Source organism: Sarcophilus harrisii, chromosome 1, assembly GCF_902635505.1.
Source record: "Sarcophilus harrisii chromosome 1, mSarHar1.11, whole genome shotgun sequence".
NCBI classification, from domain to species: domain Eukaryota; kingdom Metazoa; phylum Chordata; class Mammalia; order Dasyuromorphia; family Dasyuridae; genus Sarcophilus; species Sarcophilus harrisii.
In genome coordinates this window covers 255,768,020-255,781,305 of record NC_045426.1, presented here as the reverse complement: position 1 = coordinate 255,781,305, position 13,286 = coordinate 255,768,020, and the positions used below count along the sequence as shown (strand labels likewise).

The 13,286-nt window shown below is 41.0% G+C and overlaps 1 long non-coding RNA gene across 3 annotated transcripts in view; it reads left to right on the top strand.

The window, feature by feature from the left end:
* The first annotated feature begins 334 nt into the window (after positions 1-334).
* Positions 335-13,286, top strand: part of LOC116419628 — a 56,546-nt gene continuing 43,594 nt past the window's right edge. Inside the window, exons 1-3 of one of the 3 annotated variants that reach the window (XR_004229890.1) lie at positions 335-743; positions 3,151-3,270; positions 5,966-6,040. This is a non-coding gene — a long non-coding RNA (uncharacterized LOC116419628). The remainder of the gene's footprint in view (positions 744-3,150; positions 3,271-5,965; positions 6,041-13,286) is intronic. The other 2 variants (XR_004229885.1, XR_004229887.1) reach the window with 2 other exon arrangements.

The following is a 13,286-nucleotide window of genomic DNA, read 5'->3' as shown; positions in this document are numbered from 1 at the left end:
CCTTATTTCATGTGTTTCTTCGTCTTCCCCAAAGTCCCACTTGTTCTTTGCGCTGCTGACAAAGAACCCGCCTGGGGCACCCCTGGTTACCACATGAAGGGTGAGGGGCTATTTCTCAGTCCCGCTCCAGATTCCTTCAGGACTACCCAGTCAGTCCTCTAGGGATCAAAGGGCAAAGTTGCCCAAGCCTCTGCAAAGCCTGCTCCACGACCAAACACCGTCTGAAAGCGAACTCCAGGTCTGGTTCCAGAATCACGCCGGCCTCTGTGGGCAGAGGGGAGCTGAGGCAGAGGGGGGCTGGAGAGGGGGGAGCGGGGACGCGGAGGGGAGCTGGGGCGGGGCAGGGCAGGGGGGGCGGGGGCAGGGCCTCCCGGCTGCGGCCAAGGCACCTGTCAAAGGCAGAAGATGCGAGGTCTGACGTTTGCGAGCCTTGCGGCCTTTGATACAAGCACTTAACATGGCCTAACGTCCGTTTTCTCATCCCAGAATGAGGACGTCACGCGGTTCTAATCGTTTGGAAACCCTAAAATACTGCACAGAAACATGGTTCCCCACTCTTTTCGGAGGCTGTTTTTCTGACCGCAGTTTTAGGGGTGTGGGGACCTCCAAGACCGGCTCGGTGGTTATTGGAGGAAACTTTGACAGCTCCGCCCGGCGGCCTCTGAGCCTCTGAATCCGCCGCCCCGCCGCCCCCTCTGCCACTCTAGCTTTCTCCAACTGCAACCTGGATTCCACTGCTCCCGGTAAATGTCTCCATTTCTGATGGGGGAAGAGGAATCGAAAGGAGACACCTCTCTCGGCTTTTCCTTTCCCATCCCCTTCTGCAGGCCTGTCGTCTTTTATTTTATTTTATTTTTTAAACATTGTCACTTCTCCACCCTCTCAAGGCCTTCTCTCAATGAGTCTCTTGGATCCCAAAGAACCATGGGATATGTAGTTCATACTGATCTTTCCAGAAACACAACTCCTTGATCCTAAAGCATTATGGGAATATCAATCTGTAAAGAAGCTCCTTTCACAACAAAGAAAAGGCTATCCCTCTCTTCCCTCCTCTCCCTCCCTTCCCCCTCCCTCTCCCTCTTTCTTTCTTTCTCTCTGTCTCCTTTCTGTATGTTTCTCTGTTTCTTTCTCCCTCTGTCTCGTTTCTGTATGTTTCTGTTTCTCTCTCTCCTTCCCTCTTTCTCTCTGTTTCTCACACTCCCTGTTTGTCTCTGTCTCTGTCTCTCTCCCTCTCTAATCCCCCTCTCTCTCCCTCCCTCTCTCTGTCTCTCTTTATCTGTCTCCCTTCTCTATCTCTCTCCCTCTCCCTTCCCCCGCTTACTTTCTGTCTCTGTCTCTCTCTGCCTGTCTCTTACTCTCTCTCTTCTCTCTCTCTGTCTCTGTCTCTCTCTGTCTCTCTCTCTCTCTCTCTCTCTCTCTCTCTCTCTGTCTCTGTCTTTCTCTTTCTCTTTTTCCCTCCTCCCCCCCTCTCCTTACTCCACCCCAATTTGGAAAAGATTTGGGTTTTTCTTTTTTTATAAAGCACAAAAACAAAGAAAGAACAGGAGGTGTGTACCCAAGCCTAGTTCCAATGACCAAAAGTACATCTTCCTTCCCATCCACAGCTAGTGATCTAGTCAGGAGATGGGCACACTCCCACATCCCATACCCGACCACACCCTCCTTGCATTACCCACAGCTGGGCACCTCACAGTTTTGTGGATTGAACTGTCATCCTTTCACCAACAGCTGTTCAACCTTTCTTTTTAGAGAGATCCACCCTCTTGCAGGTGTGCCTTTCCCTTTGGAGTGGAAGAAACAGGAGCAGTCATAGAGCTGAGGGCCCCCTTCTAGTTTGTGCTGAGTTTTGTTTGCTCAGAATCTGGAATAACCTGTAACTTCTGTATTTTTTTTTTCCTGAGGGAAACAAAGAAAGAAGCTCTGTGTTTCAATCCCTAATTCAATGCCCCAATCTGGAGATGGGAGACTGTAAGGAGGTCCTGGTGGAGACTGGAAAAGGGGGAGCTGTTACGTCTTCTTCCCCCATCCGGCACCCCCCAGCCTGCCCAAGCTCTGCTGCTACAAGCTTGCTTCCTGCATTCTGGCCTCAGTGAAAGAAGGGGATTAGACTCCATGAGCTCTAAAATTGCTTCCAACTTCTAACAGTCTAAAATCTAGGTTGTTATTGTTGTTTCTGTCTAGTTTATTATAAAAGGATCTCTCCCATTTCAAGACAAATCCTACACTGACTTTCAGGCCTTCGGTTTCATATGCCCATCTCTTATCTCCATTTTGCCACCGTGCCTTCCCTCCCATTCCCACTCCAACACAGACACTGAAAAAATTCTGTTTTTAGCTTTCCCTCCTGTTAAGGGAAATTACTAGAATGTGTGCACACACTCATGTCTACAGATGTTTGTATATGAACACATGGATCTCATGTATAAATATTTGTGTGTTTTTATGCAGGTGTGTATACACGAATATCCCATGTGTTCCTCTTTCTATTTTATTCAATGTAGACTACAAAATTCCTTCTGTCATTTCTCTGCCCTTTGTAAAACTTAGACTCAGGCTGAGCTGGGCTGGGAGGATTGAATTTCCTATTATGGGTTTCTTGATGGGTTTCCTTTGCCTAGATCTTAGGAAAGGATTCCCCGTGGTCTGCAAAAGCACTACTCAATTCAAATCAGATCTTAATACATGAGACTTGGATGGGAGGAAGGAAGAGTTTATCCAAAAAAACAATAGGGAGAATGGGGTCTAGACAGCCTAGGAAGGGGTTGAAGGGTAGTGTAACTTTATCCCAAAAAATCCCCCAGATTTTGGAAGCTCAGAGCAGCTACAATTTAAGGCTTATGAGGGTAACACAACCAAATACAAGGAAAATGCTGCCCCCAGAAGTGCCAATTCTTCCGTTGGACAGAAATGCCAGGCAAGGAGGAGTGTCACATTACAAAGAGCGATATGATACAATAACAGAAAGAAGGAGATAATATTCCCACTACATACTGCCCAGATCAGACTGTATCTGGAGTTGTATGTTCAGTTCTGGGGGTTACATTTTAGAAGAACATTGAGAAGCAGGAGAGGGTTGAGAGGCTCATGAGAATATTGATTTAGAGCTGGGAAGCATCTCAGAACTCATCTGTTTCAATTCTTCTTTCACAGGTAAGGAAATTGAGGTTCAGAAGTTAAAAAACTTGTCCAAGATGACTGAAACAGCATGTGACAGAGGGGACCACTCTCTACAATACATCATGCTGTCTTCTATGGTGGTCAGAATGATGAGTATGTCCAAAGAAGAAATCGGGACACTGGGGGAAAAGAGGGCATGGGATGATAGATGTTTTCAAACACCTAATACTCTCTCCTCAAATTAATTTGTATTATACTTATCTATTTAAGTGTTGTATTCCCCTTCCCTCTCCCCCCAACCCCATACATCTCCCTGCTGATGTCAATTCTTTGAGGGAAGAGACTATTTTATCTTGGTCTTTAAAGATGCCTTTTGTTTTTACATCAGAATCATTTTGACATTATACACTTGCACTTCTCCCTCCCCTTTCCCATAGTGAAACTTCCCTTTATAATAAAGAAAAATAGTTAATCAAAACAGCATATAAGGGCAGCTAGGTGGTGCAGTGGATAGAGCATCTGCCCTGAAGTCAGGAGGACCTGAGTTCAAATCTGCCCTCAGACACTTAATACTGCCTAGCAGTGTGACCCTGGGCAAGTCACTTAACCCCAATTGCCTCAGCAAAACAAAACAAAACAAATCCCCAGCATTTGTATAGCAATTGCTATTTTAGCTAGAACTCCTGAAGGTTTTCCCCTTTCCTCCCTCCCCTGAGTATTATTAATTTTTTTTTTGACTATGTAAGAGGTCATTCTCTGCTTTATTTCTTGCTTACCCTCAATCACTGATCAGTCAAACTGAGATCGTTAAAAACCTTAGTTAAAAAAGGCCAAAGTCTTACTATGTATCCAAGGCTATCTCCAATCATCCTGATCTATATCTGGCCATTGGACCTAGGTGGTTCTGGAGGAGAAAGTGAGAGCCCTCCCTCATTTAAATCCAATTCACTTTATGAAAAGGCATCACTTTTCTGATGTCATGGTCTTCTTATCTCTCAGAAGAAAGGATGCTAGAGATTTCCTTCTCTCTTCTCTTAGCTAGGATTAGCCATTATTGGAGCAGCCTCTATTTTTAGTATTCTTTTTATTTATATTATTATAGATCATGTGCACATTTTCCCTCTGGTTCTGCATAAGTCATGCTGGATCAGTTTAGACAAGTCTCCACATGTATCTCTAAATTCCTCATATGTCCCTTTGTTAGAATTGTAGCCACACTGAAAAACTTCCAGAGATTTGTGATGTGTAGTTCTCTGCAATAGGGGACACAAACACAAAATATTGGAATTTTTCTTCACATTATTGGCAGGATTCCTCTCTTTCTGGTTTCTGAGCTCCATCGACCTCCAGTGCAATCTGTTGTCTCTCACCATTCATTTCTTGGTGCCCCCAAACTTTGTCCTGTTACCAGATCCCATCTCCTCCTGATTCAAATTTCATGCATCCAGGATAGAAGACTCTCTTTCCCTAGGAACTTATCTTATTACTCCTGGAAGCTTATAGGGGAGGCTATACAGCATAATAATATTTCTGTGCCTTGTACAGAACAGGCACTACATAAGTGCTTTTCAAATTGAACTGACTTGGAATATGAGAAAGATTGTCATGTGAAACAAGGATTGTGGAAAAAGGATTGGCTTGTTCTTGGTCCTAGAGAGCAGAATTTGGTATAATGGCTGGAAGTTGTTTAGAATCAAACTTCTGCTCCATATAAGCAAAGATTTTCTAACAACTGGATCCATTCTAAAGTGGAACAGACTCACTTAGGAGGCAATGAACTTTCCATTACTGAAGGTCTTTAAGAGGGGGTTAGAATCTACTTATCAGGCATATTATAGAAAGGATTCATGATGCAGCTATAGGTTGATAGAGATAACTTCTGAGATTTTTTTCCAGATTTAAATATATGATATAACAAGTTTCTCAGGGAAGGCAGGGGAATCTGCCCTAATGCTTGACCCAGAGAAGAGTATAAAAGAGAGGGAGAACCTAGCTAGGGGCAGAACCATAAGATATCATTGAAGGGCAGAGGAATTTATGCCCTGAACCATGCTGAAGGTTGCACAGCAGTTAGAAGTATAGCACCAGTGAAGCTGAGAGGGTAAAGTTATTAGAGGGTAAAGCTGGGGAGAAGGGATGCGGAAGAAGAAAAGGGACACCACTCAGAGGTCAGTCACTCAGTCAGCAGTTTCTACTATGCACAAAGCACCGTGCTAGGCATTAGGGGTAATGGAGTTTCTGCCCTCATGGAGCTTTCAGTCTAATGGGAGACAGGATACAAGCAGAGATAACTATAGTATACAATATTACATAATAAATTCATTAGAGTGATGAAAAACTAAAGTGAGAAAGTGAAGGTTCTAGACTAGATGAACAGGGAAAGTTTAGCTAATTTGGTCCCTTGTGTTCTGTAAAATATTTCTTGAGCACTGGAGCACCCTCTTATACATAACAGCTCCTAGAGAAGCTACTCTAGTTTCAAAGCATTTTACGGTATCCAATTCATTCAAAAACATAGCTAATGAGCCCCCACAGATATATTTACTTTTTTATTAGTTAGCCAGAGAATATAATTAGTTGCAAAGCAAAGGCATTAAATAAAATGGCAAAGTAGCACTAGAATTCCCCTTATACCTGGGACATTTTCTTAATGTAACAGTTTGAGAGAGTTTTGTAATTCTGGGGTATGGTTGAAGGACAGGTCAGAGCACTACAAAACAGAAAACAGCACAAATTGGGAACTAGAAGAAAGTAAAGAAAGCAAGCTTTACTGAATGGGAATACGGTACAAGGGGGCAGTCAGGGAAGATGGAACCAATCATTTCAACTTGTTCTTCTCATATAATAGGGTTTCCAAACTGTTAAAAGCCAATGGATTTTTGGAGGACTGTTATGTGGATCATTCTAGCAAGATTAGACATTGGTGAGTTTGGGATGATTGGCTTTGAAGGTTAAGGTTTGGGGACTGGGGCTCAGGGAAATACCTAGGGAATTATCAGGCTAATTGATATCAATAGTTCTTTACGAAAAAGTTCTTTATCTTACGGGAAAGATAATGAGGTCCTGACAGCAGCTTTCCTTCAATTATTCCATCAATGGGAAGAATAAACATGGAGGGCATACATATTGAATATGTAGTCAAGATACATGAGTGGAGAGGCAACTGGATGGTACAATGGGTGGATAGAGTCCAGGTCTTGGAGTCATATCTAACCCTGACACTTCCTATCTGTGTGACCTTAGGCTAGTAACTTAACCTATTTGCCTCAATTTCCTCATCTATAAAATGGAGATGATAAGAGCAACTACCTCTTATGGTTGTTGTGAGCACTCAGCAAAGTATCTGGTACATAATAGGTGCTTAATAAATGCTTATTATCTATCCTACTTCTGAAGTCATACCAGGTCTGTAATGTTCTCTTCTCTAAAATATAATCATTCTCTGGGAACAGGTTTCTTGGGAAGCTTCTGGAGGCAACCTTAGTTTCCGTTCAGAATAATAATCACTTCAAATGCAGCCAGCTGTTAAAGTCCAGATCCTTTATTGTCTCCTTCAAAATAGCCAGGTTAGTTTTCTTAGAAGCCCATCTCTCAAATGCAAATTAAGACAACCCCAAGATACTAACACACCAGTAGATTGAGCTAAGATGACAGGTAAAAATTAATGGTGATTGTTGAAGGCATGTGGAAAAACTGGGACATTGATTCATTGTTGGGAAGTTAGAAAGTAATCCAAAGCAATTTTGAGAGTAGTTTGAACTATGCAAAAGGGTTATCAAACTGGATACCACTTTGATCCAGAGTTTTACTTATATATTTCCCAAGACTTATTAAAAAGGAAAGGACTTGTATGTGACTTTATGTCAGTGGCAGCCTTTAGTATTGGCTAGAAACTGGGAACTGAATGGATGTCAATTAAGGTTGGAGAATGGCTGAATAAATTGATATATGAAAATTATGGAATATTATGTCAGTAAGTTTACCAAAAGTTCTTTACTTAGGCAGAGAGACTTACAGAAGCTGATGCTATTGCAATGAAGGGACAGAGATCAATCATGAGGCTAACAAAATATTGAGATGATGACAAGCCTGATGGATCAGGCATCCTCAGCAAGGATCAATCCAAATATTTAATGGAGCAGTAATGAACTGAACTAGCTATACCTGTATGAACTCTGAGTGATAAAACCATTACATTGCAATTCCCATCCTATATTTATGCACACCTGAATCTTGATTCTTCATGGTTAATTGTACAATAATTCAGAGTCTGATTCTTAATAGGGCATTAAATAAATGTTTTGTCATGTATACTTATTGTCATCTAGGTTATCTGTTAATATATTTAAAATCTATGAATCATCCTGGGATTTAGGGAGGTTGGGGTTAAGAGGGAACCTTGAAAAGAGGTTTGGCAATGTTAATAATGTAAGTTACCAATGTATATATCCTTTAAATCCAACCTTATTAAATAAATTAAAAAAAAAAGTTAAGAAAGAAGCCTTCATCTCCTTGGTTCCGAGAGCTCTTGCCACTAGTCCTTTGTCTCTGCCAGCTTCTGCCTCTAGCTCCCTCTGAATCCAAAGCCCCCAGTCAGCACAAAGGTGGAAGATGGAATGAATCTGTCTTGCCTCCTCTAGTGGGCTCCTCCTCTCATGGGCTTCTTCTCTAGTGGGCTTGTCCTTCTGACTTGTGAATCTCGTGGACTTGTGAATCTCTCAACTGAATCCTGACTTGTGAATCTCCTGAAGTCTCTAGTGGGCTCCTCCTTATATGCTTTCTTAAAGGTGTGAACTCTAAAAGTGTGAACTAAGTACATAAGCATTGTCTCTATCAATTCCAGTCTCTGTTGGTTCTGTTCCTTTCTGGAAATTGGAGTTTTCTTAGTAAAGATACTATAGTGGACACTGATACATTGTTGGTGGAATTGTGAATATATCCAGCCATTCTGGAGAGCAATTTGGAACGATGCTCAAAAAGTTATCGAACTGTGCATACCCTTTGATCCAGCAGTGTTACTACTGGGCTTATACCTCAAAGAGATACTAAAGAAAGGAAAGGGACCTGGTATGTGCCAAAATGTTTGTGGCAGCCCTGTTTGTAGTGGCTGGAAGCTGGAAACTTAATGGATACCTATCAGTTGGAGAATGGCTGAATAAGTTGTGGTATATGAATGTTATGAAATATTAATGTTCTATAAGAAATGACCAGCAGGATGATTTCAGAAAGGCCTAGAGACACTTACATGAACTGATGCTGAGTGAAATGAGCAGAACCAGGAGATCATTATATACTTCAACAACAATACTATATGAGGATTAATTCTGATGGACGTGGCCCTCTTCAACAATGAAAACCAGTTCCATTTGTTCAATAATGAACTGAACCAGCGACTCCCAGTGAAAGAACTCTGGGAAATGAGTATGAACCACTACATAAAATTCCCAATCCCTCTATTTTTGTCTTTCTGCACTTTTGATTTCCCTCGCAGGTTAATTGTACACTATTTCAAAGTCTGATTCTTGTGCAGCAAAATAACTATATGGGCATGTATACATATATTGTATTTAACTTCTACTTTAATATATTTAACATGTATTGAGCTACCTCCATCTGGGGGAAGGGGTGGGGGAAAGGAGGGGAAAAACTGAAACAAAAGGTTTTGCAATTGTCAGTGCTGAAAAGTTACCCATGCATATATCTTATAAATAAAAAGCTATAATAATAATTTTTAAAAAGATACTACAGTGGTTTGTGCCATTTCCTTCTCCAGCTAATTTTACAAATGAAGAAACCAAGGCAAAGATGGTTCCCCAGAGTCACACAGGTAGTAAATGTCTGCAGCCAGATTTGATGGGTGTTCTAGCTACTGTGCCACCTAGCTAGAGAAAAGTAACTTTTCAAATAGAAAGACAGCTTTCATCTCCTAAATCTTAGTTTCAAGGGCTTGGCTCTTTTGGAAAACAGGTTAGTCAGTCAAAAGCTTTTTTTGAAACGTACTTCCTCTGGCTAGCAGGTTCAAAGTCTTTTCTCCAAGTTCCTAAGTGACTTAGAGTTAGAAAAGGTTGGGGAGATGGGGGTGGCACTACTTAACTACTGTTTGACTTCTTAAGGAGATTCTATGTTCTCCCAAAATCTTTTCAAATGACTACCAAATAAACTCCATTGGACCTTGGGGTTAGGATTAGAAAGCTCAATCACTTTGCTCTCAAGATCTCCTCAAGATTGGAGGGCAAATCGATCTGACCTGTCAATCTATAAGCCTTAGGTGGGTCAGTCAATAAACACTTAAGCACCTACTATGATCCAGTCATTGAGGGGCACCAAGAAAGGCAAGAGACAGTCCCTGCCCTGAAGGAACATATAATCTAGTAGAGGAGACGACATGCAAATAACTAGTACAAACAAGCTACATCTGGGATAAATTAGAGATAATAAATAGAGGGAAGACACTACAATAAAGAGGAGTTGGGAAAGGCTCCCTGTAGAACGTGTGATTTTAGCTGGGACTTGAAGGAAGCCGGGTAGCAGAGGTGAAGAGGGAGAACACTGCAGTCATGGGAGAGCTGAGAGATGGAGTGTCTCCTTTGAGGAAGCACAAGGAAGGACTAAGAGGACAAGGTTATCGTCTTCCATCTTCCTGTCCCACATTCCTTTATTATGCGTATCTGTCAATAGTAAAAACAAGTACAAATCCCTGCTGTCTATCTACATTCCCAGTTATTGATCTATCCAAAGAGTTCTAATTGTCCCTTGGACACTGTGCTTGTCCCCCCACTCCCTGGCCAGGCATTTCCTGCCCCTCCAAAAACGCTCCACCTTCCCCTCGCTTTCTCATTCCTCCCTCAGTCCCCGAGTCCCTGAGTGGAGTGTAAATGAGGTTCTACTTTGCTGCCCTTATAAGCCCTTATGAGCATCTCATGTAAGAAAACCCAGAAGTGAATGGAAACTTTTTATCCCATCCCCTTCAATGCCTTCCCTTTTGTCTTGGACAATGTTTCAGTTTGTCTTCTTTTGTCATCTAAGGACACAAGCCTTTCTGCGATCCCTCCTATTGGAGCTCAAACCTGAGATTCTCCAAACACGAGACAATGATTGGTCTTGCCATGTGTCTAGCTACCTCAGAGTGACTTTGGAAGCTACCCCAGAGGAGTGCCTCCATAGAAAGACACATACTTTGGGTTTAGGCGCAGGTACATGTATCCTCCTTGAAAAGAAGTCAGCCAAAAGCCACAGTGTTAAAAGAGAGACTAACCTGTAAAGACAGGCTTTCCCTGAAGCAATCTGGGACGACCTTTTGATGTAAACTAGGCCACTATGTAATTAGAACTGAAAGCGCAAATCTCCTTTATAAAAGGAGAATTGAGAGAATCATTCTGTACTTTTGGGCAGTGCTAAGTAAAGGAGAGACCAGCCAAAAGGAACCCTTGGCTGGCTTAGGCAGGTCTAGTCTGAAGGGAATCTTCCAGACTCTATTCCTAAAGCTCACCAATTAATTCATCACACAGATTTACCAACCACCTTTCTGTGTAAACCTAGGGGATAGCAGGACTTCTCAGACATGTTCCTGCCCTAAGTCAGTCTAGCTGGGGAGACATGAATTGGACAGGTGAAGAAAATAATAACATACCACAAAGAAAAATGATGCAGTGGAAAGAATACCCGTCAAGGTAGTTGTAAGAAATCAGATTAAAGAGAAGTCATTTTGAAATCTCAGACATGACTGAACAATAACAACATATTTAGATTATAAATGCTATGTTAGGAAAGCTGAAGTCTGATCCTAGCAAGCTGGAATAAGTTACTTGCTGTTAGAATAAGTTACTACTCATTTTCCTCCTCTGTAAAATGTTAGCTAAATTAGCTGATTACCAAACCATTTTCCAGTTCTCATATTATACGTGTCTGAATGTAGACCTTTGGTCATCCCATAGCTATGATTTCCTTTGCTTTCGTGAACTCTGTGATGACTATACTATGTTTTGGAACTTCCCTTCTTCACAGGGGAGCAGGACAGTGGAGTCAAACAATAATCAGTCAATTAGAAGGATTTCTGAGGCTCAGAGCTCTTTGATGTGCCAGGGATCCTTTGTGATTTGGAGATGTCTAGAGCTGCCAGAAACCATAGAGCCAGCCTTTATCAGCTCCTCAGACTTTCTAAACATCCCAAACAAGTTTTTATCTGGCTTATTGTGTCTACAGATGTTCTCTCCTTTAACCGGTGCTCTAGAAATTGTAATATCTCCCCCCTTCTTTCCCCTTTGAGTAGCTGAAAAACTCTCTCTCCTTCCCTGCTCACTTGCAGGATCTCCCCTCTCCTACAAGTCTTTTTCTCAGATAGTAAGAGCTTTCAAATGATGTGGGGACTCTTTCCCTTCAGGTCATTTTGTGAGCCTGAGGATCCTTTATTACTCCTTTCACAGCTGATGGCTTGTTGGGGCTTTTCATTTGGTTCTTCCTCAGAAGACTGTAAATCTACTTTATTACTAAATTCTTACTACAAATTATTATATTGTCTTGACTATACAGCAGCCTCAGAGCAAAGCATTCCAACTTCCTTAGAGCTGGCTCCTTTTTAAAAAAAAGTAATATTTTATTTTTTTTCCAATTACATGTAAGATAGTTTTCAATATTCTTTTTTTTTTGGGGGGGGGTGAGGTAATTGTGGTTAAGTGACTTGCCCAGGGTCACCACAATAGGCATTAAGTGTCTGAGGCTGGATTTGAACTCAGGTCCCCCTGACTTTAGTGCTCTATTCACTACACTATTAAGTTGCTCCATAATATTAATTTTTTAATAGCCTTTTATTTACAGGATATATGCATGGGTAACTTTACAGTATTAACAATTGCCAAATTTCTTGTTCCAATTTTTCACCTCTTACCCCCCCACCCCCTCCCCTAGATGGCAGGATGACCAGTAGATGTTAAATATACATAATATTAATTTTTTATAAAATTTTGAGTTCTACATTTTTTCTTCCTCTCTTCTGTCCTTCTCTCCTCCCCAACATGGCAAGCAATCTACCATAAGTTAAACATATGCAATTATGTAAACATTTTCATATTAGTCATGCTGTGGAAAAAAAGAAAGAAAATAAAAGGGAAAAGCCTTTAAATCCCCCCAAAACTCAAAAAGCAGCAAAAAGGTGAAAATAATATGCTTTGATCTGCATTTGAACTCCATAGTTTTTTCTCTGGATGTGGATATAGTATTGTCTATCATGAGTCTTTTGGATTTGTCTTGGATCATTGTGCTGCTGAGAAGAACAAAATCTCTCAAAATCTATCATCCTCATAATGTTGCTGTTACTATGTACAATGTTTTCCTGGTTCTGTTTACTTCATTCAGCATCAGTTGATCTAAGTCTTTCCAAGTTTTTCTGAAATCCGTCTACTCATCATTTCTTATAGCACAATAGTACCACATTGTATTCACATAGCACAACTTTTTCAGCCATTCCCCAATTGGTTCCACATAAAGAGCTGCCATAAATATTTTCTCATATATAAATCTTTTCTCCTTTTTAAGGATCTCTTTGGGATACATATCTAGTAGTGTTGTTACTAGATCAAAGGATATGCACAGTTTGGTTGGCCAGCTTCTCTTAAATAAACAGATCATGATGGTCTAAATCAGGAGTCTCTTTAAAAAAAAAGAGGAGCCAGAACCATGAAGTTTTTCCTGACCATCAGTCTTACTTAACATTGCTATAAGTTCTTGCCCTCAAAGTATTTACAAATCAGGTAGGGAGAGAAGATGGATATAATTAAGCAATCAGAGGTTTTTACATTGACAAATCTATTTTTTTTTAATTTTAATAGACTTTTATTTACAGGTTATATGTATGGGTAACTTTACAGCATTGACAATTACCAAACCTCTTGTTCCAATTTTTCCCCTCCTTCCCCTCACCCCCTCCCCCAGATGGCAGGATGACCAGTAGATGTTAAATATATTAAAATATAAATTAGATACACAATAAGTATACATGACCAAACTCTTATTTTGCTGTACAAAAAGAATTGGACTCTGAAAAATAGCCTGTGAAGGAAATCAAAAATGCAGGCAGACAAAAATAGAGGGATTGGGAATTCAATGTAATGGTTCTTAGTCATCTCCCAGAATTCTTTTGCTGGGTGTAGCTGGTTCAGTTCATTACTGCTCCA